General features: G+C 38.0%; 1 pseudogene; it reads left to right on the top strand.

Moving 5' to 3' along the window:
• LOC115435757 (ankyrin repeat and IBR domain-containing protein 1-like) overlaps positions 1–24,272 on the top strand; it is a 44,297-nt pseudogene that overhangs the window by 11,008 nt on the left and 9,017 nt on the right.

Genomic DNA, 24,272 nt, shown 5'->3' with positions numbered 1-24,272 from the left:
ACAGACAGAATTCCTATGAAGCTGTTTTCATGGGTGATCGAAATATATTTTCCACTAATCTTGTTTATGCAGTTGTATGGATTCAGATTGTCAATAGCCGAACATGTTGTTATCATGTCAACCTTTGGAAAAGTGGCTGAAACCACTTGAACTGTTTTGCCTCTTTGTGTCAAAATTGGATTTGAAGTTTTCTACCACTTGTAGTTTTCTCATTTCACTTCTTTCATCCACTGTCTTGAAAAGGTCAGCATTGCAGTATTTTTCACATAGGCCTGAACAGAAAATTGATATATTTGATAGTGTTCCATAATAATTCCACTGAGTATACTTAATATTTCCTACCATCTACATGCGTTTTGAACCATCCACAATTAATTAGAACAGAGCAGCTGAATGGAGTGCTCTCATTTTTTTTTCGTCTCTTGTTAATTGACATGTGCACGCACATAGACACACACCCTCATGCAACTTCCACCACTTTCCTCAAACTCAGCAGACAGTGGAGGGAAACAAAACCAACAATGAAGATTTAATTGCATGCAAAGTACATGGATCAGCTTTGTGAGATTGGTTCATTTTCTGGAGGTGATGACCCTCCAAGCACAGCGTTGTGCAAATCATGTCATGAAAACAGTGCAACTGAGGGTGGCAACATGTCGACTAATCCATTTCCCTAGATATCACCCACTGCAGTTTGTTGAATTAGTGAAATAAGGTTGAATAAGAACAGGTTTCTGATATTTATCGTTGCATCCTTAATTTCTTAGTTGCGTTATACCGTGTTATCTAGTCTCTCTTGGCTGTGATTATAGCTACAGTTTTTTAACACCAACACAGCAGAACAATAACAGCAAATGTGTTTTGTCACTTTCATATGTTATAACTTAATTAAACAATTGCAGAGAAATAATTATCTGAAAAGCCCTAAAATATGATGACACAACTTAATTGGCACCATAAATTAATATTATAAAAAGACTTATTGTAATCCAAAGCTGTAAAGTGTACAATGATAAATAAGGTCACACTATTAAGATACACAGCGTGCAGTGCATTTTGTGTTAGATATTTTCCATCACAACAAACTCGTACTGTTTTGGTGTTACAACCAAGATACTTGCCATCATATTGCTTATACAATATACCATATAATATTGTTTATGGTCATTTCTCCTGATCAAATCAAGATATGAGTTTTTTATAGAACTGTTAACTGTGGTTAAAAATCCAGCTGAGACACACATTTTGAATGTGCTGTATATTCTCTCTCTCTCTCTCTCTCTCTCTCTCTCTCTCTCTCTCTCTCTCTCTCTCTATCCTTTTCAGAAATGCTTTTCTGTTTTGAATACCTTTCAGATATTTGCTGTAAATTCCTGTTGTACATATATTATTACAATGACTGATAAATGCATCTGTGTTTGTGCAAAAAAAAAAAAAAAATTGTGTGTATGTGTTTCAAGGCTGTGTGCATATTTCCTGCGTATTTCTCAGTACAAAGAAAGACACGCACCCCATTTCAACCTTGCAAAAACAACAAAGCTGAAGGCTGCCCAAGACTTTTGATCAGTTGTGTATATCCAAATATAACTATAGTGTCGTATCATATTATAGTGAAACATTAATATGACAGTAAACATATTGAGTGCATGTACAACCAGATATCTTTCTGTCTATTTCTTGTAACACATTAAAATGAGCTGTCAGACCTAACAACATGCACTCTGCAGCTATGTGTTTCAGTAGGGCTACAGCCTTTTAATGTAAATGTGTTCATATATAGACTAGGCATGTCACAGTTTGAATATAATTGGCAGCTGGCAGATAGCAGCTCTCGAACTAGCTTCAATAATTTGTGTGCAGAACTTCAAAAATGCAACAAAAAAAATTGGTTATTTAATTTAAAGCTTTTGAAAGTCATTACCCCACTTAATATAACTCGGTAAAGATTATGCTAATGCAGGAATACAAAAGTGTGTCACAAGTTTAGATTAGTTGCTACTTTTTTTTTTTCTTTGAATACCTCACTATTTAATTCAGTGGGCTGACTGCTGAGCTGTCTGTGCTACATATGAGATGTCCTTTTGGGAGCTTAGAAGGGAGAGAGTGACCCCAGAATGGGCTAATTTATTCACATCTGTCATGGGAATATTACTTGTCTGCTCTTTTTTTTAATCTTCAGTAGTAGAGTCTATGAATTCATACATCATTAATTTCTAGTTAAAAAAAAAAAAAAAACTTTGAGAAATTTCCACACCTCCCCTACTTTTACATTTCCATAGCTTTCTTTTCCGATGCCCTTATCACATTGCTTGTTTCTTGAGTGTGAAACTGCCCGCCTGTCTCCTTCTGACAATTTGTATTTCCCTTGCAAATTTTTGATATTTAAAACTAAATGTGATGACTTTTAATTCCAGCCTCCTTTTTAATGACCAGAAGCAGAGAGATAGGGTCATAGTTATGATGAGTTTAATTGAATGGAAATGGGGAGAATTGTTGCAATATTCATTATCTAAACGAGGCCATTTAGAGTCGGAGGGATTTGATTGGTGGCGAAACATTTTTTGAGGCTGATAATGGCCTAATTGCTCAGTTGACCGGGGCATGTTCCTTATTTTAGGAGGAGACATTTTTGTCAGAAAATATGGGCTGCAGTTCATTCAATATTTATACTGAAAACCTCTCAAACCTGTTCTTGTGCAAATGTCCCATTGTGAGATTGAACCGCTATTCTAATACAGAAAACCAGATGGCAGCAGGTCTTTGTTGGTTATTTGAAAACCTTAGTGTTTTCACCAGAGTGGGATTTGTGTGGGCTTTGTTGTTTTCAGCATTGTACTCACCACATCTTAAAAATAAAGGACAGGATGGACTTGTAAAAATGTAATGGTATAATAACGGTTTATTCTGCAAATAGGTTTATTCATCACATGGATTAAAAGTGAGGCTTGTTAAGATATTTTATGAAAAGCTACTGTTACCTTACAAGTATAGCAAACTATTTATAAACACAATGAAAAGCCTCCTCTACTTTATACTCTAGTTCACTGTATACTTCTTCTACAGAGATAAGCTTCTTTCATTTACTTTAACCTGTTAAGCCCTGGGCCATTTGTTTCCAGTCAGAATCCTTTCAATGTAACACAAAACAATACCGTAGCAGAAGCTTCATTCAAATAAAACTTAGTTATGTTCATAAGACAAAATTCATAATCATCGCCTCATAATGCTCTTCTTTGGCTCGTTCAATGAGTTTTACCAGTGGAGAATTAATACTTTGACTGTTGGGTCTGCTTAGTGTTAGCTTAGCGGTGCAAAGTTTGTCGCATTGATCTGTTGTTTAATGCAGTCTTTCTCAAATGGGGGTACACATACCCCCAAGAGTAGTTGGATGAAGCCCAGGGGGTACTTACATTTTTTTGGAAAAAAATACATTAAATAAGTTGTCATGTACTGAATACAAAATAAATAATGAGAAGTGATGCTGGAATATAAAACACAATAAATACATTCATATAATAAAATTGACACCCCTGACCATTTTTTTTATATCATTATTGTCAGTCATCTTGTTCAAGCTTTGGTAACATTTTAAGAATATTTGTATTTTATATTATTCAAGATGAGTTCATTTGAGTAATTAAATATTTTTTTGTTGTTGTTGATGAAAAGTTTGTTTATTTATTAATGACCATTGAATTTATTTATTTTTTTATTAATGAAAGAGGGGAATTTTCAGTTTATATTTTGCGCACAAAATTTTCTTATGAAGATTTGTCATTTTTATATAAAGTTAAATATATATTGTTTGGTAACAAAGTTTTGAAAATAAACAGACACCTTTAGCACAGGAACAAATATTGCCTCATTTTATTAATCAAAAATGCTGAAGTGAGAGTTGGGGATATTTGGTTAAAAACTATATTCCAGGGGGTACTCCACTGTAAAACGTTTCAGAACCACTGGTTTAATGAACTTATCCACTACACACGCTGGTCTGGGATTGTTAGCTTGTTTTAGATATTTGATCATTTAAGTGCTTATTGTCGTCCGACAGTTGATTTTGTTGAGCGTTTTGCTGATGTGCTTCTGATTACATAGACGTATAGGATGTGTAAATTGCTTAAAGCATTGCATAGTATTGCCATGGCAACACAAATGGTACTGGGGGCAGCAGGGCTGAAGAGACTTGGTGTGCTTCCCTATTTTGTGTTCTGTGGTAATATTATATTCTCTGTAAATACAGTTTGTCTTTACTTTTTGTGCTCCAGACTGGGACAGAGAGAAGCTTTTAGAAGCCTGGATGAAAAATGCAGAAGAATGCTGTCAACGCTCAGGGGTACAGATGCCCAACCCACCTCCAAGTGGCTACAACGCCTGGGACACGTTGCCCTCCCCCGGACTCCACGGACCACCCCTCCTCCATCACCTCTCCAGACCAATTCAGCCTCATCCCTGCTGATGATGATCTTCTCTGGTGAGAAATGTCTTCTGCTCCACTTTGACGCATACCATATCAGTTCAGTAAGCGGTTAAAAGGGAACCCAGAATATCACTGTGACACAGGCAAACTATGTCACATCAGTGAGACACACAGGAATATGACCAAAAAAAATGCCCTACTTTGTCTGTTGGGGTTATATGACTAATTGGAAGCTTGAACTTGAAGAATTGTTATACAGTTGCCTCAAAGTGATTCCTCTTATTCCCTTGAAAGTGTTGATTAAAAAGTTTAAAAGGTTGCAGACATGTTTCAAGCCAGTTTAAAAAAGTATCTTTGAGGGCACATCATTTGAATTTATTATGCCAGCCTGAAGGGGAGGTAAGGGGTATTGTTTTTGGTTCGGTTTCTTTGTTTGTTTGTTAACATTCTAGCAACAAAACTATCGGTTGAATTCATACCAAAGTTGTTTATACATGGCCAGTGCCCCTAAATAGATGTCATTACATTTTGGGAAATGTAGGTCAAAGTTTCAATTTTTTGAACTTTTTAAATGTTTTTCTTCTCCCACTTACTTATAATGGGCAAAATTTCAAATGTCTGTAAAAACATCAATTTTGTTTCAATTTACTTCAAACTTGGCACATATAGAGGCAATTGATATACTGACACCACCACATGCATAGGTATGATGACATCAGCTGGATCGATGGCAAAATAAGCTACAAATACGAGCGAGGGACCACTGGCACCACTTGTTCTGTCATCTTTCTGATTGCATCAGTCCAAAGCTGTCAGATAAAGTGAGTTTCCTGGTTCAAGGTATTGCTACAAAACCAACAGATGAAGCTAGCGTTGAAGAAAACCTGTTAAAACTATTCGCTAAAGTTTATTAAATGGAGTTGCTCACATTTATACATATTTCATAACATTCCTTCTAGTGAACTCTTTAAATTTTTCCTCCACACCTGTATTTCTGCATAATTTTGCAATTGCAGTTATTGCCAGCAGTCATTAGTATTCATGCCCGTGGTCTCTCCAATAACAAAACACAAGCAGGTGCAGCCACACAACCCAGTGGTTGGTAATTAGAGCGTAGGTATGGTCTGAAAATTAGAGAATGTTAAAATGTAAAAATGTAAAGCACATAAAAAGCTGTTCAATTAATCTGGTCAGTCAGTGAATCACATCATCATCCAAGGTAAAGAGAACATTTGCTACAAGTAATAATAAATACAAATCAAAAGTTTAGCAATACAAGTCTTCAAAACCGTACATGTGTTTATTCTAACATCCTGCGTATTATTTTCATTCACAGCTGTCTGAAAAGCCAGTTTCTTTTTAATATTTAAATCACCACTAAAAGAATCTGGGTTTTCAGGGTCATTATTGAAGCTTGCTGGGCCTGGTGCTCACTCTGTTTCATTGGCATTTTGATTCTGTGCGAATGTTCTACATTATTCTCAAACATACTTGACATTTCCCATGGTCCCAATTTTCTTAGAATAATTTCTCAAGAGGGAAATTACGTCACGTAACATGAAATGTCCCTCAGAGTTATAACATCTGAGTGGGTACTAGGGCTTTAACTTATTTTGTAATTGTTACATGATTTGTTGTTTTTATGAAAGACTAATAGTGAACATGGTTGACGTCAGGGTGTCCTAGAGAAGGTCAGGGATATGGGAAGTGGAGTTAAGGAAATACATTTTTACTTTGTTACATTTCTGGTCTATTATTATATTCACAGGAAGTCTATGGTACAACACAGTCAAATCAGGAACATGTAAATTTGACTGTTAATAACAATTTATCAATCTAACTTTGTGCTGTGTGAGTCCAACTTGTGCACCGTTAGACACTATCATGACATATAAGATCTCAACAGTGTTTGTACTTTAGTTGATTATAGAAATGATATGAAACTTCCCCGTAGGCGCTGTGATAATGACTTGCAGAATAATAACTGTTCTGCAAAAGTTCTAAATAGCATTGTTTTCCAGTACTTTTGACACTTGGCCGGAAATTGATGATAAGCTTTTGAAATGTCGCCGCCTGTGGGGAACATCAGTTTTTGTCAGTCTCTGAAAATTCAAGGTTCAGAAGGCGTAATGTTTTTTTGTCTGAGTGATGTTTATCCTTAAGTGAATGTTCGGCGCAGATTATTCGATAAGTGCACCGTGTTGTTGATAGATAATGGCATAATCTGACAGCCTTGCTTCATCAGTCATTTCTCTGAGAAATTATAGCCTGTGTTTATCTGACAGTGTCTTTTACTGTGGCTCCGAAACGGCATGCCTTGAGCTGCACTGTGCCAATCGACCGAGTCTACTCAAGGGCCTGTTTAAAGGTTACAGTTGATTATATCACAATGCGCTCTTTCTTAAATCAATACTTACATTGTTGAAGCACACTGCCTGCTTTATTTTTATTGTGAGAGTAAGTCTTTCAGTGTAACGAGGCCCGTGTGTTGGAATTCGTGTTCATCAAACTTCTGTAGGCGAGTGAATACATCTGACTACAGAACAGTAATCAGTGTGAACATCACAGCGTGGTAACACAACGGTAAAGTTAATTTGTCAGTACTCTCACTACCGTATTGAGTTATTAAAACTACTATATTTAAACAGTTTTGCAAAGATGGTTTGATCAGATTATTACCAAACATGTTTCTTCTCTCACAGTGTGGTATCTGCATGTCTTCCATCTCCGTCTTTGAGGAACCTGTTGATATGTCCTGCGGCCATGAGTTCTGCAGAGCATGCTGGGAAGGGTATGTTGTAGTTTTTTTACTTATCCCACAACTTGGTGAGATTCTGAAAGAGATTAGATGAAATGAGATGCAACTTTATCCACTTGCATCTGCATTGTTACTTAAATGAGTGATATTTTACCTTTTTTTTAAAAAAAATGGAATTATGCTTTTTAAAACATTTCCCTGTGGTCTACATAAACTGTAAATGCTATGGTTGGGTCTGAATTCTCATTAATTAACTCAGGGTTTCTGCAGGTCATTAAAAAGCGTTAAAAGTCCTTCAATAGATTTTGTGAAAGTTAAGGCCTTAAATGGCATTAAAAAGCATTAAATTCCATGTCCAGAGGCATTAAAAAATTAAATGCACTTGATGGAAAAAAAGCACTGTTATTCATGACTTATTTTGATGATATAAATATTTAATTATTTTGATTGGAAATATAGTGTGATGACTGACAGGCGGAATCCTTTAATTGGCTATTGTTTATGGCCGATGCATGTTGTCATCAACACTGGATGCTTGGAATGCAGCAGCGTGCTGTGAGAGTGCTCATGCTGTGGCGAAAGAGCGGAGGGAATATTAGCAAATGTTGGAAAAATGGGAAAATGCAAGTTTCAGCAGAAGTGACTGGAGGAGGAACTATTCAGAACCTGATTAAAGCCTGTCGACGGTAAACCTGTATAAAACTGTATCTGCAGTTGGACAGGGGCTTTAAATTTGTTTAAAGTGGCATTAAAAAGCATTAAATTAGATTTGCTGATACCTGCAGAAACCCTGAAACTCCACAGGTCCATCTTCAACCGCATTTCTGAGTAATGACACCAGAAAGGTGGTTTTGAGCGCTGGCCCTTTAAATGCAAATGAGCCACTTCATGCCCCACCCCTCCAGGTTGCTGACTGTGCTGCTCTGTCCGTTCAGCCACTTGTGTTCATTAATACAACAACAACTGAACATTTTAGGTAATCAACTCAAAGTTTGGACATTTTTTCAGTATGCACTACAACCGCCGCTGCTGCTAAACAATTATGTCATACTCAGAGAAATGTTTGTCAGAAGTCTTGTCCTTATATGTGTAAATATTGTGACGTAAATAGTTATAGACGTAACAAATTAAGAAGGAATTAAAACAGGTTGTAGAAATCCACTCGATTTTTGCCAAAATGAATATAAAGATAGCTGTGCAGCACCTGGAGGGTTCAAATTCAAACTTGATGAACTATTAGGGTCCAAATACACAAATAAATGTTTATGTTTATGTTTATGTTACGCATTTGGCAGACGCTTTTTTCCAAAGCGACTTACAGGGGAAAACCAATTAAATCACTCAATCAATCAAATTTTATATAGCGCCAGATCACAAGAAAGTTATCTCTTGACATTTTATATATAGAGTTGGTCAAAACCAGACTCTAAGTCAATTCTACAGAAACCCAACAGAATCCTCCAGGAGCAAACACTTGTGACTGGTGACAGTGGCGAGGAAAAACTTCCCTTTAACAGGCAGAGAAACCTCGAGCAGACCCAGACTCCTGGAGGATGGCCGTCTGCCTTGACCAGTTGGGGTTAAAGAGAGAGAGTAGAGAAGGGGAAAAAGAGAGAGCGATAGAGATAGGGACTGGGGGAGAGGGGGAGAAGGGGGGAGTAGGGGGAGACACATGGAGGCGGTTGAGGATAAGTGAGTGGTGATGATGAGGGCAGGGAAGTAAATGTACCAAGACTAATAAAAGTGGGTTAAGCAAAATATGATCCCTTTAATTCCCTGTGTATTCAGTGATCATTTTTGCACCCGATGTGTTCATGCTTCCACAGGTTTCTGAATTTGAAGATCCAAGAGGGTGAAGCCCACAACATCTTCTGCCCAGCGTTCGACTGCTACCAGCTCGTGCCCGTGGAGGTCATAGAGAGTGTGGTCTCGAGGGAGATGGACAGGCGCTATCTCCAGTTTGACATCAAGGTAGACAAGTCAAACACTATCAACTCTGAACAGATTTCTCTGAACACAATTTAATATTTTACTCAGTTAATGTTGAGAGTCATAGAACAACACATCATTCCTGTAGTTCCAACATCAAAGTGTGACAAAGACAAACTGAATACAGATGCCAGCTGACATTCATGAGAAAAACAGCATTTTTTTTTCTTACTTTCATTTTTTTATATTTCCAACATTTAGAAACAATAATAACAACTCTGTTAGGTAGTCATGTTATTAATAGTCCATCTGTTCTTTGGAGAAAAACAGCATTTTTGTCTTCAAAGTTAACTTTCATAGCTAGAAACAATAAACTGAAAATGAATTGGTCTCATTTTTTTCTATTACCCATCAAACAAAGACTAACATTTAACATAATTTGATCATAATCATTTTTTTGTGCAAACCCATTTGTTTCTCCTTGATTTAAATGTCTACGGGAGGCAACAAATAAATGTGTGGCATCAGAAGCACAAAAACATTGTTATTTTTTTGTTTATTTGATGAGGGCAATGCCTGTTAATGAGCACTTAGTACAAAAAAAAAAGCTCCATTACTTTGTGTAAATATTCCAGATTTAGCTGGAAGCTATTTTCCATCCATTTACACTGTTTAGGTGATGGGCTGTCTTTATTTTCTTTTGTGTCAACTTTAAATACTCATATAATAGGAAAATACATAGTGACTGACAGATAATATGACTAAAGAACGGAAACGGAGGCAGCGTAGGCGATTATTGGTCTAACGCAGAAGCCAGCAGAGGTTGATCAGCCTGTTTGGAATCTTTATAGTGTTTTAAAAATACTGAGCAGTAAAAAAGTAAACTTTGCTTTACGTCTCAAAGTTTAAGCCGATATGAACAGTAATCTCACTTTTTGAGATCTAAACAACGCCTTAGTGTATTTGCTTTCATTGTCGCTGCAACAAACTAAGAATTTCAACCACTGGTGTTCAGCTAATTGACAGCCAAAAAATATGTTAGCCCGAAAAGAAAAACAAATACAGACTTCTAAAATACAGCAATTTTCACTTTATAGAATTTTAATAATGCCCTCATGAAAATAACTGTAATACAGCCTCCTTCAGTGAAATAGCTATGATTCAGCGGTAGACGATTGATTTGAATCTCTTTTGCCTCTTCTGTCGGCAGGCTTTTGTGGAGAACAATCCAGCAATCCGGTGGTGTCCTGAGGCGGGATGTGAAAGGGCTGTGCGACTGAACACCCAGGGTCCTGGAAGCTCAACCTCAGACCCTCTAAGTTTTCCCCTCCTTAGAGCCCCTGCTGTAGATTGTGGCAAAGGTCATCTTCTGCTGGTCAGTATTCATCACCACATCAAAAAGTGTCCTTGAATAATGCATCTATGAAAAAAACAGGTTATAAATTATCATTATTGATGGGGATTCAGCGTCCAGACAAACACAGTAACTAAGAAAGGCGAGGCTTTTTCAAGGAGCCAGCTGAAATTTAATAGCTACTCCAGCATTGTTTCATTGCTCTGTTGGGAACCATCTCTCCAAAAAGCACCACTCCATTGATCACGTCTAACGATAGAGTAACTAGATGGAACACGCTCTTTTGTAAAAGGTTTGTAACAGCCCATCTGGTGTTGCCAGCAGCACAAATCTCAGACTATGAGGAAAACGATTTCCTCATCTGATGAGCCACAGCTAAAGTGTTTAGTGACAACAGTAAACACATTGTCTGGACACTCCGCAGGTGCTGTAACAGCTTGAAATATGGTTTGAAAACATGATTCATTCGTAGTGTTAATACCACATAACGAAATCATCCAAAACTTCTCAGTGGTTTTTAGTAAAAGGCTACCAAAAAGCCAGCTGCGCCCAAACTCATCAACATCAGTGTTTAATCCACAGGCTGGCAGGATCTCCTAGACTTTGGCTGGACAGTCCACACAGATCTCACCTAATTTTTACATCTCTTAAATGGAGGAAAGTTGTCCTCCTAACATTTTACTGTTGTCATTCAGTGGCTATTCAAAGCGCAGCTGTGATCTGATCTGTTACTGCACCTATGACCATGAGCACAGGAGGAAAGGGGGTACAGCCCTGGTCTAACAGCCAGTATGTGTTGAACCATGGAGCTGATATTTGGAAGGTAGCGTTTTTCCAAAGAGCTGATGTGCATCGAAGCAGGGAAAATAATACCATTTCCCATCCTGTAATATAGACACACAGCAAATCGCCACTGTTGTGCAGGTCCATGTGTTGCACTTCACTCAGGTCTAGATTTTACATTCACCTTGACATCAGGGAGAACCTGAATGAAGGTCAAGTTTTATCTGTTGATGCTGATTAATGGTTATCGTAGCATCCCTTATGGTCCTGGGTGATTGGTGTGTTAATGATACATCTTAACTTTGCATAGAGTGAACAGGCTGACTGTTTATCTTGCATGGTTCATTTAATTTTATATACCTCTTTATATGTACTCCAGGGAGTGTCAAGGCGAGGCCCATGAGCCCTGTGATTGTGAGACCTGGAAGTCATGGCTACAGAAAGTTACTGAGATGAGACCTGAAGAACGTAAGTGTACAAACTATAGATTTAAGATATACACTCCTGATCCAAATGTTAAGACCAGAAAACAAAATTGCATGAATTTACATTTTGCACTATTGGATCTTAAGAAGGTTCTAAGTAGAGTTTCAGAATGCAAAAAGAAGAAATGGGAGTGAGACAAAAAAAAAAAAAAAAAGAAGTAAACAATTTATTGAAAACAACAATTAAACTGAAATAGGCTTTTCATCTGCCTATCAAAAGTTTAAGACCACAGCCTTTAAAAGCCAAAATCTGTGCAAAAATGTGTCATTTTCTGTCAGGTATTCACACTGTCATGACCTTCTGATGGCAAAGGCAGAAAAGCTCTCTCTTTTTAAACATGGTCGGATTCTTGAGCTGCATAAGCAAGGCCTCTCGCTAGACGACATCGCTGCTGAGGTTGGATGCTGAAAGACAGTCATTTTGAATTTCTTAAAAGATCCTGAGGGTTATGGAACAAAAAAGTCAAATGGTAGACCCAGAAAAATTTCACCAGCACATTTTTGCACAGATTTTGGCGTTTAAAGGCTGTGGTCTTAAACTTTTGATGGGCTGATGAACAGTTGTTTTCAATAAATTCCTGGTCTTAAAATTTCGATGAGGAGTGTAAGTGTGTATCAGACCTGGCAGACACACCATCAGCATGATAGTGAGTTCACATTTTTTACACAAATTTGTCAAATAGGTGAGTAATGGTTACACATTGACATTGTTTTTTATCTAACTTTGTTTTTTACTGGTGGCATTGGATTAATAAAGCTGCTGTTAGATTGTCCTAACAAAGGTAAATTTATTGGCCTTTTCCCACTTACTCATCCATATTTTTTTGGACCCTGTCAAGTGATTGATTTGGAACTAAATTGCCTGGAACTCAACCACAGTAATTACAAACAGTTTAGCTCTAAGCCAATTAAAATGCACCATGTTGATAATAAATAATGAATTTAAACGAACAGCCCACTCATTGAAATATGGAATGTTTAGAGGCAGTAATTGCGCTTTGGGCACTCTAATAGATGATTTAAGATGGCCCAGGTCTCTCCAAAGTGCCCCTTATTTGATGTGGCAGTCAAATGATAAAAGCAATTATTTTGTTTTGGAAAAATCTTCCCCTTCGATTTCCCCAGTTCCTGTTTTATCTTGGCATTTCAAACAGCACATTGGAGGTGCTTTGATAATAGCCAATTATTCCGTTTATGTGTGTGTGCGGGTGGGTGCATGAGCATCATGGGAGATGTTAGCAAAATACAATATATAAGCAATACACATTAGTCAGGCAGGACAATTTCCCACTCAGCGCAGCGGCCTGTTTAGATGCAGTGGTAATAGTCATTCTCGTTCTGTCTCACTATGCCTTTATTTGTTCTGTTTCCCTGCCCCCTCCTGTTGAAGTGGCTGGTGTGAGTGAAGCTTATGAGGATGCAGCCAACTGCCTGTGGTTGCTCACTAACTCCAAATCCTGCGCCAATTGCAAGTCCCCGATACAGAAAAATGAGGGCTGCAACCACATGCAGTGCGCCAAGGTAAGTTAGGAGGTTTCACCAACTCATACTGCTAATGCAAAATGTATTTGTCTGGGAGAACAACAACAACAAGTGCTATAGTGCTATAGATCTGTAGTGGATACAGTCTGTTGTGTTGCATTTAAATTCACAAAGAGTGAAAGTTTGACTCAGAAAACCTTTTTTTTTTTTTTTTTTTTTTTACCCAAACTCTGGAGGTTGGTTCCTAGTCATTTTAGCTCACGGCACAGGAATTTTAAGGAGAGTGTGTTCAAGTCCATGTGAAGCAGAAGTAGGTGTCTTGTATTCAGACCACACAAAAATGTAAACCCACGTCTAGTCACGGAGCTGGTGGAACATCTCACAAGTGTCACAAACCAACATGAACTGAAAATAGGATGGTCCGTTTAGCAGCTTTACTGGACTTACACAGCCATACATGTTTAAGGATGCTGACTGATCTATCTGTGAGTCAATAACACTCGTAGTCCACAACTTTTCCCTCCAGTTTACGCATGTGGACAGTATATATTATTGACCAGAATAACATAGCTGAGGGCTGCCCTGATAGAGGAGATACCACAGGGGCAGTCTGTTCCATAGCAGTCCAGGTTTGATCACGTCTGTGTATTGCACATAGCAGATCTGATAACCTGATAAAGTGTTTGATGGATTAAGGATTAGGGTGGCAGAATGCGAGCAGTTAGGTGAAATTCCCTGGCATTTGTGTACATGCTTTTACTGTTAAACAATTTGCCTCTAGCATTACTTGAAATCATGTCTCCATTCCAACTGCAAAAATAGTAAGAACGTCTCTCATGCAGACCTAACGTGGCTCTCCCGGGATGATTTATATGATTGACAGACTCTAAAAGAGGACAGTATGTCCAAGTCTGTTCACATTATTCTTAGTGTGTATTAACTATTAAATTGAAAAGACATTTTTGTAGGTCACACTTTACACACAAAATATACTACTTATGAAGTCAAAGCAAACCTTGAACCAGCAGCCTCTGAAAGATCCAACCAGAGAGCTGCGGCTTCAAGAGACAAATGAACCCAATTCAGTGAGATAATCTGGGTAGAAATGTTAACGGCAACAAATCAGCAATGAGTTCTTAAACCAACAGGTTTTGTGAGCTTATTACAGTGGCACAAAGTGGTCTTACTTTGATTCCACTTGGAGAAAATTGATTTCAGAGCTGAGAACTTGATTGAGTGGTGAGGTGGTGCTGGTCATGGTAACACGCAGTAACAGTGGCCTAGTGAATGTAATGTGGAATGGTGTCAGTATTTGTTGCTGTTGGATGGCTGACGTTAGATGCTTTTTTTAAAAAATCTGTTTATTTACTGCTGGCTGTAAATCAAATTACCCTTCAGGGATAATGAAGATACTTTGAACCCTGAACTTGGCAAAGCAAAAAGACAACATTGACAGAACATAATAGATCCATGAGATGGAGCAGAGCTTACAGGGCCAAGCAGAGGGAAAACTCAATTACAGTTATAACAGAGACTGTCTGTTTCTGTGCTTGTGGAAAATTCTTAATACCTCAATAGTAGTAAAATGTAATAATTAAACAGTGTCACTATTAATGTCAAGTTAACCCACGATTCAATGCAAGAGAACAACATAGCAATGTTACTTTATAACTTTATGTCCATTTGAGGCTGAAACATGTATAATCTTAGTATAACATCATTTTCATATACACTGCAGACTCATGATTATTGATTTACTGCATTGATGCAGAATTCCACATTGCAGTGCATCTCAAAATCCAGACATTTCCACACCTTTTAACAAAAAGATTATAAGACACAATGATATTTTGACTAAATATCAAAATCACCATCTTTGAGTTTTTTACTTAAAGGAGAAAACTTGATAATATCATTGTACAGATGTATGTAGCAATAAAATATGAGCACTGATGCAGTGTGTGGAGATATAGTGTTAATTCTGTGGCTTTTGGTAGTTGAAGGTGCGTTCTGGTACGTTCCCCCTGCTGTTGAGAGTTTGGAATATCAATTCTCCACAAAACCCTGTTGAACATCCTCTCTAGTTTAAAGTATTCTATGTATGCAGTTATCCCCATCTGGTCTATTTCCTCTGGTTACCTTGGTATTCCTGTTATGGGCTTAAACTTTGGAGTATCTTTCAACACTCCAGATAAATCTCATTTATTTAGTATGAAGCCGTTCATCTTCACTCATTGCTCATTATTTTCCAGTGGCAGTTTTATTTCATAGTAGTTGGTCTTTTTGTAATTAACGTCTTAGATGTTAATAATTCAGTAGTTGTAATTGCAATCAATAATCTCTCGTTCTGGTGAAGGTAACAGCAGCGATGCTGTAATGTGAAATTGAAGTTGTTTTCATGACATTTAAACAGCTGTCGCTTATTCTCCTGTTATGCCCATAAACAGCTGGGGAGTCTGCAAGTCACTTAGTAAAGAGGTTAGCGTAAAACAAAGGCTAGAGTCTTCATGAAATGATTAAGGGAGAGAGTGACACAGCGGTGATCGAAACAGGAAAAATGGCTCTTCAGGCAGTCGTGGAGGAACAGAGTGTGAGACTAATAATCACACAGAGTCATGTTGCATGACTGTGTCTCTTACTACACCGTCTCTGGAGGGCAGGCCACGAAATGAGCACTGGACAGTCATGCTGCGTTTGTCTCTGTGATGGCCCTGTGGCTGTCTCTATCGTCTGTCTGGAGGCTGACTAGAGATGGAGATTAGTTTGGGAGGAGCTTTCACGAGCTGAAAGGCCACTGAGGGCTCAGTCTCTTGACTTGTTATTACCTGGTAAGAAATGGCTTTACCCCAGTTGCTTGGAAACACAGGATTCAGTGTTGCCAAGGAACATTTCTTTGTCTTTTCGCAGCCATTTCTTTCCCTCTAGCATGGTCACACTTTCTTACACTAAGCCTGTCCATATAAAATGCTGTCTTTTTGCTCGTCTGTCCCTCCATTCATCCCACTCCCACACACTGTCATTTTGTATTGATTTTTACTGAAGTGTCATGTAAGCATTGTGTTTCCAAGACAACAGAGGTCTCACCCTTTAAGGTTTGTGTTTCTACTAACTTGTCACCCGCAGAGGTGCTTTTGGCCTGACGAGAGAAATCACTTACACCCAAATAGGCTGTGGACTGGAGAGGCTGTTGTTCTGTTGTTCTACAATACCCAGTGGTTGCTCATCCTGTATGTATGAGTGCCTTCTAGTGGCAGCTACTACAACAAGCATTACATATAATATATATCTATTATCTATATATATATATATATATATATATATATATCTATATATCTATATAATATATACATATATATATATATACATATAATGTGTGTGTGTGTATATATATATATATGTCATGAGAATTTATTTGCCACAAGAAAATGTACATAATAGAAAATGTTTTTATTCTATGTGTCCTCCTTCTTTCTCAATAACTGCCTTCACACGCTTCCTGAAACTTGCGCAAGTGTTCCTCAAATATTCGAGTGACAACTTCTCCCATTCTTCTTTAATAGTATCTTCCAGACTTTCTCCTAATAGTTTGCTCATAGTCATTCTCTTCTTTCCATTATAAACAGTCTTTATGGACACTCCAACTATTTTGAAATCTCCTTTGGTGTGACGAGTGCATTCAGCGAATCACACACTCTTTGACGTTTGCTTTCCTGATTACTCATATGGGCAAAAGTTTCTGAAAAGGTATGGATAATAGTGTTAGGTATGATTATGACATCAATATATGTTTGGTTTCAAAACAATTGACGTAGTGCCTGCTGAGAAAAAACAACTAAATGTTCATTGTAAATTTTGCTTCCCCACCCTGTATAAGTGGAAAGGGCAAGATTTTTACATGTGTTCCCTTAATCACTACGTTGTGTGTTTTCTCTGGTGGCAATCAGAAAAGGTTTTTCCTAAATGTTTTGTCATTTCCCAAAATATATCTGACTTGACTGTGCTGGACCAGTTCTAACATGTGATAATTCAGTTTATGAAATGACATTTGATCAGTTAAATACATCAGGATCTAAAAGTTGGTTCTATTCCTCTAGTGTAAGTATGACTTCTGGGATCTGCCTGGAGGAGTGGAAAAAAGCATAGCTCATCAACTGGAGGCTACTATCGCTGCACCCGATATGAAGTTATCCAGCAGGTGGAGGAGCAGTCAAAGGAGATGACTGAAGAGGTAACTATAACCCGATAAGTGTTTCTAAAAAATATGTCGGTTAAATAAAAAAAAAAAAAAAAGATGAAACATATAACATAGCCATGACACAGATATATATCCTTTATACACTCTAATCTCTTTCAGATTGTGACAATATTCAGTTGAAAATGTTTTTGCTCTGTACCAAATGTAGAGGCATGTACCACATATATGACAGGTGTAGACCTCATATATTTTGGATAAATTTCTATGGACACCAACTCTTTCCTATTTGTATTCATAAATTACATCAGTGTACACATTATACAAGCACATAAACAAGTGGAAACATTAACCATTATAACAAAAATGCAGAACCTAAACCTAATTCCAACCCTCCATTTTAAAAATGTATTTATTTGTTTAACCATTATTTAACCAGGTTGGTCCCATTGCGATGGGAAATATCTTCATTAAGGGAAACCTGCCTAACTTATGAGTAACGGAAAATTTAAGCTTGACAAAAATAGTGATTTGATTTATATTGTGATACATATCGATATTGTCCGATATGAAAAAAGTTATCATGATATGATTTTGTTCCATATCGCCCAGCCCTAGTTTACAATAATGAAAGCATTTGCAGACACAAAACAAAACTCATACAATCAAGTGAAACATTTACAGACCAACAGCTTTTATTCCAGAGATTTCACTCTCTTAACAGTGAACGTAAATAAGAAAGAAGTCTCCCCAAAATGGCTTTGTAAATTAAAATCTACCAAGTGACTGAAGCTACGAGCAGATTACAATGACCAGTTTACTTTACTGTAGAGACAAAACACCCTTTGAAGGTCCATCTCAGAAAGTATCCACGTTGTATGTCGGGTCCTTATATATACACACACACACACACACACACACACACACACACACAAACAAGCTGTCCAGACTCCTGACCATGCACTTTCACAGCATCTTGAACCTTCCTGCAGAGAGGTGAATAACGCCTCTTGTACTTCCTACGCTAACATTCCTCACAATCACAAGTTCTGATTTCACCTGTGGTGCTGCTCAGCTACTTTGCTCTTTAACCACAGCGTCAGGCTTTTTCCTGCAAAGGGGAACAGCGTACACTGGGTTGTATTTACTGTGACTAACATCTGTCTCATCACGGTTTGCAGGCAGAGAGAGAAACACAAGAGCTTTCAGGAACTTGACCGCACTACTACACACGCTTCAGAACCATGAAACACAGCTACCAGGTAAACAGATTATCCTGCTTCAAGTTATCCAGCTTTGCCATAGTTTTGAGTCAGACATTTGATATATCCTGCCTAACAATCAGTCTGTTGTTACTAGTATAAAACATAATATCTGAGGTGGACATGCTATCTAATGCCATATACTATAAAATCATATTTGGGACTATTTCATTTCCATATAGATAAAGAAATAAAAGGAAACTGTTTTATTCTGACTGCTGCTATTCTCCCCATGTTTGGTTTGCAGTTTTTCAAGGCAGTTTTATCCAACAATAAACATAAAGCTTCTGTCTTCCTGCGTTAGCTGGAGCAGCGGCCTTTAAAAACAGCCAAAGAGAAGATGGAGCAACCTCAGCGAGCTCTGAGTGGAAGTGATGAGTGTGCAGTCTTACATAACAACGTCAACTCTTTATTACACATTAGGACACATCTTAATCTAGTCCTCTGATGTTGCGCTTTATGAAACAGACAAGAGGAGAGAAGCGCGCAAAGGTGTTCTAGTTATGTATTATTAACAGTAGGTCTAATTATCATTCAGTGGGCATGCCCTTCCAAAAGCTGTTCTCTGTGAATTTTATGAGCTTTTAAGATTAATTAGCACATGTAATTGCAACAAAATTTTGTCCCGATCTGCCATCAGTCGGTTTAAATGTCAGCGCTGTTGATTCTGATTTAAATAACTTAATATGACTAAAAAAAAGAGTTTTCGGAGATGTGAAAATTTCGACATCCTACCTCTTGACTACAGTTATTCCAGAAAAACGATCTTATTTTACCATTAATCTTGCCATTATTGTAACTTAAGTAACTAAACTCCAAATTAACATGATGTAAAACTAAACACTGAGTCCTTTTAGCTTAAAATGCTTGAGTAAACGTCTGAGTAGGCGTTGGAGAAGCCACAGAGGAAGAACTGACGGCATGAGTGATGATCCCATGCCAGCGGAGATGAGTGGAATAGAATAAAAAAAGAGATGAGCTGCTCTGTTTTGTAAACTAACAGCAGAAAAAAAGGCATGCGGTTATGCTCTTTTATGTTATATTTATGTCCCCGTGCCTGCAATATATCACCAATGTATAATTATACTAATAGTGATAATGAGATGAGAATGCTAATATATGGTGTGACAACGTTATTAATGTAATGAAAAATCGCTGCGGAAAAACATAGGATAAAAAAGGAAAAACAACTCTGATGCTGAAGACTTGAGTTAGCATTCAGAATGTTTGCAGCATTCTGACATCTTCCCTAACATGACCTCTTGGGAGTCTACATTATTGTCATTGTTTGTTCACCTGGAGCTCTATAATTCAGCTTGTGTGACGAACAGAAACAGAAAAGAATGAGACGCCCGGAGAAACTGAGTGAATCTGAAGGGTGACCTGGTAAATTCTGGAAATATGACACATTGGTTTCTCGGTGTCAGCTTACGTTTGTACTTCAGCGTGAACCAGGTTAGCGCCGGGTTTTAGCTCCCACTAGTTTTTAAGCAAGAACATTCATGTCTTGTGAAAACTGGGGGATGTATTTACACGACTAATCGGGCTTGATGTTTTATCCGGACGTGACATAAGACAACTCTACTTTATGTTACTGATGTCACATGCCGACACTTTTTTTAAAATTAGTTTTACAGTATCTAATCTGTATAATTATATTAGGGTTTAAATTGCAGACATTAGTTCGCAGTCTTGGTCACACCAAAATCAGCCATTTTAGACCGTTGTGTATTTGGACACAGAATAAACATGATTTTTCAGCTTTTTCTGTTCCAGAAATGACAAATACATATAGGATGCTACACTGTCCTGACAGATGTTTGCTTTCCCTGAGTAATATCTTAGTTCTTTTGTTTAATCAGAAATATAGATTACTCTGTACCATCGGATCAGTTTGAGCATGACTCTCACCTACTATAATAAGTTCTCTTGGGAGTTTCTCAAGAGAGATTTCAAGTTGCAAGAACAACAAAGCCCAGCACAATCCTCAGCTTTTCCTTTGCTGTCAAAAACTGACACTACAGAAATATCTACAGTAGATGTAGTACAATGCAGCAACAGACATTCGCTGTGCTTTGTTTCAGGACTACGCTTCTGCCTTCTCATCACATTGTACTGATTGGTTCAGACGTGCGTATCATCCTGTGTAAAAGGGATTTATTTTTTAGAAACTGAAGTGGATGTTAATTTCTACATCTCTTTTGTTCCCAGGAGAAGGAGGCCCACCGACACTACTTTCATTGAAGATGCCGGTCCTAGAACTACTAAAGACTCGTCGCATTCTGAAGTGCTCTTATCCTATGGGTTCTTTCTGGAGCCCAAAAGCACAAAGAAAGAGATCTACGAGCTTATGCAGGTTTGAGTCGTACTTATTAACAAAAAAAGACCACTGTTCACTCCAGCAACAGTCTTACAGTCATTAGAGATGTGAGACTAAAGCTTTCCACTTCATGATTTGAATAGATGGATGTTGTTTCTTTTTTTCTTCTACAAGTGGGCTTCGGCCCCTGAAGTAGGTCCACTTGTACTGCGGCACTTCAATTTTTAAATACTCGACTTTATATTATACACTATCACTCGCTGCCTGACTGAGTTTCTCTTTCTTGTGTTTTCAGACGGACTTGGAGATGGTGACCGAGGACCTTGCGCAGAAAGTGAACCGGCCTTACTTGCGGACTCCGCGCCACAAGATCATCCGCGCAGCGTGTTTAGTGCAGCAGAAAAGCAGGAGTTCTTGGCCTCCGTAGCCAGAGGAGTGGCCCCCAATGACTCTCCAGAGGCCCCCAGGCGCAGGTAGCACACAACCTGCAAGTAACAAAATGTCAAACCAGGTTCCACAGTGAAATAATAAGAATAACACGTTGTATTTTTTGCAGTGAGTGATGTTATTGTACTTTTTCTGCCTCTTGCTGATTTGCAGTTTTGCCGGCGGCACATGGGACTGGGAGTATTTAGGATTTGCATCACCTGAGGTAAAGTTTTAAAGCTCGTTGACTGAAATATTGACTGTTAATCAGCCCTAAAACAAGCAACTATCATGACCTAACACATCAGAGGTTAATTTTCATCCCGACATCTTAAGTTTGTGGTAAAACACACAGTTAAGAAAACGTTAAAATCAAATGATTCAGGTGTATTCTTTGGTGTTTGTAGAAAGAAAATATTGCATTTGCCTCTTGCTCACAATAACTTAATTTATTAAAATGCACAAATCAAATAATCTCTTAAGAATTGAGCAGTAAATGATTTGGGACCCAGTAACAAAAAGCAAACAGGAGCCAAACAGGAGCCCATTGTTACATCAACATAGGGCTGGGCGATAAATGATAAAGTTATATATTGCAGTATAGCTTTTACTCGATTGAAATATGAGACATGCTCGATACAAGTTTGATAGAATTCATTCGTCCGTGTTTTGACCGACACAAGAACAGCCAGTCATAATTAAGTAGTGGTGCACCGAACCAATCACACTAGAGCTACGTCAAGTTAGGTTTGACGCTCACAGCACAGACGTAAGAGCAGCCGCAGCACACATGCTAATGTTTGGGCTGCAATGGGAGATAATGAGTGTTCCCTCAGGAGAAAAATTGACCAAGAACTCAGGCGACGGGAATACTGAAAGTAGGGTACGGCATAGAAGCCGGGAGTCAGACGTTCAAAGCATGTTCATTTTCATTTTCAGTTTACACCAGTTATGGCAGTTACGGAATGCACCCCCACGTATATACCCCCAGTATTGTTTCGTAAAGATGGTCTGTTTTGTTTGTGTTCTCTTTTAAAATTTGAAAGCTTTTGCCTGCTGATCAGACTTTTAGTTTAGCTTTAGATATATGGACCTGTTTTATTGATCTGAAACAGTTGTATAATGTTCTTCACCATACCGGTCAAGTCTCGGGTTTTGGCTGGGAAACTACCGTAGTTTACCCCCCCTTTCCCGCTGTCCTCCCTTATTAATATTATCCCATAAATCTCCCGTATTATAACAAAATAATATAATAATGAAACGCATTCTTCTGTCTCTCTTAGCTGAGCTCTGTCACTAGCCTTGCGAGAACTGCCATCTGCAGTAACCTAGGTGTTAGTTTAGTAGTGCGACAGCGGGAAAACACAAAAACATATGTGAAGATGGATGGATGTGATGGAGAAGGGACTCTGGCAAAAAAACTAAGAAATCTTGTAAATATCTGGAAAAATGGGACAGCATGTTTTCGTTTCTAAAGAGGAGTGTGATGGGGCACAATCACGCGCTCTGCAAGGTGTGTTGCAGTGATTTAGTATATCACACGGGGGAAGAAACGATATTAGCATGAAAAATCTGCCAAGCACACACGAAGGCTGGAGGCACAGAAACATGCCCAGACGATGTCAGCATTTGTGACTAGAAACACCACCGAAGCAGACCAGGTCACAAATGCCACATGAGTGAACATGGCACATTAGAAGAAAATGTGTACTGGAAATAAATGAAAATTTCTAACTTAAAAACATTCCATTTGAAATGAATGTATGTAAAGTAATTAAATATGTAAAGTAAATAAATATATGTGCCTCAATGCCCCTCTGTGTTTTCATGTAGGCTGTATCACAAAATAGAAATGTTAAGAGCATTTTAGTGTCAACAAAGGTAAGCCTATCATATTCTGATCACCTAATTGTCATTTGTAAATTTGGTTGACAAGGTGGTATTTTGGATTTCTTGTACATCTGTGTTAAAATGTAAAGGACACTGAAGCTTGGTTGGGGCGATGGGACAGCTCGTGGTGGGCGGCGAAAAATTTCCCTTATTTTCAAACCCAAAACTTGACAGGTATGTCTTCAGCACATCTGTCATGTTCAACCTCTGACAGAAAATAAGTCATTATTAAATCAAAAATAACCTTCTGATGTCTTCACAACTAACTTATGAGTAACAGAAAATTTAAGCTTGACAAAAATAGTGATTAGATTTATGTTGTGATACATATCGATATTGTCTGAGATGACAAAAATTATCGTAATATGATTTTTTCCATATCGCCTAGCCCTACATCAACACTTCACTTATGGCTTTTGGCTGTAAACCATCAAACCATCGATGTTTGGGAGACAGGCCTCAGCATCTGTTTTGGTGAAAAAGAAGTGCTTGATTTGCTGAAGTAATGCAGGCACATGTTCATATCATACTCAATCAGGTTTAATTAGCCAGGGCAAAAACTGTGATTACGATACAATTAAATAAAACAGCCTCAACCATATAATTTTTTTTTTTTTTTAAACTTCAAGCGTGCATTTATGATTTTTTATGATAAATTTAATGTCGCCGGTTTGACATTGGTTTCGGCATTTTCTATTACAGTGAAATAACACACCATGATGACCCAAAGATCATCATGTTATTTAGCAAACCGGAGTCTGCCAGATGGTTTCAGTGTTCCCTGTGCACCCAGTTGGAATGATTAAAAGCACAGTACCTTGGCAAACACGTTGCTCAGGTTACTCCTGATCATTGCACATTAGCAGAAGGCCTTTGTGGTTAACACTTTGAGTCATAAAACTGCCGACCACATAATGGTTTGATTACTGACCTGCATCCTTTTTCGGTGCAGACACAATAAATACGGACAA

This window comes from Sphaeramia orbicularis, chromosome 16, assembly GCF_902148855.1.
Source record: "Sphaeramia orbicularis chromosome 16, fSphaOr1.1, whole genome shotgun sequence".
Classification (NCBI taxonomy): Eukaryota; Metazoa; Chordata; class Actinopteri; order Kurtiformes; family Apogonidae; genus Sphaeramia; species Sphaeramia orbicularis.
Note: the sequence above shows the minus strand (reverse complement) of the source record. Positions and strands in the feature narration are given on the sequence as shown.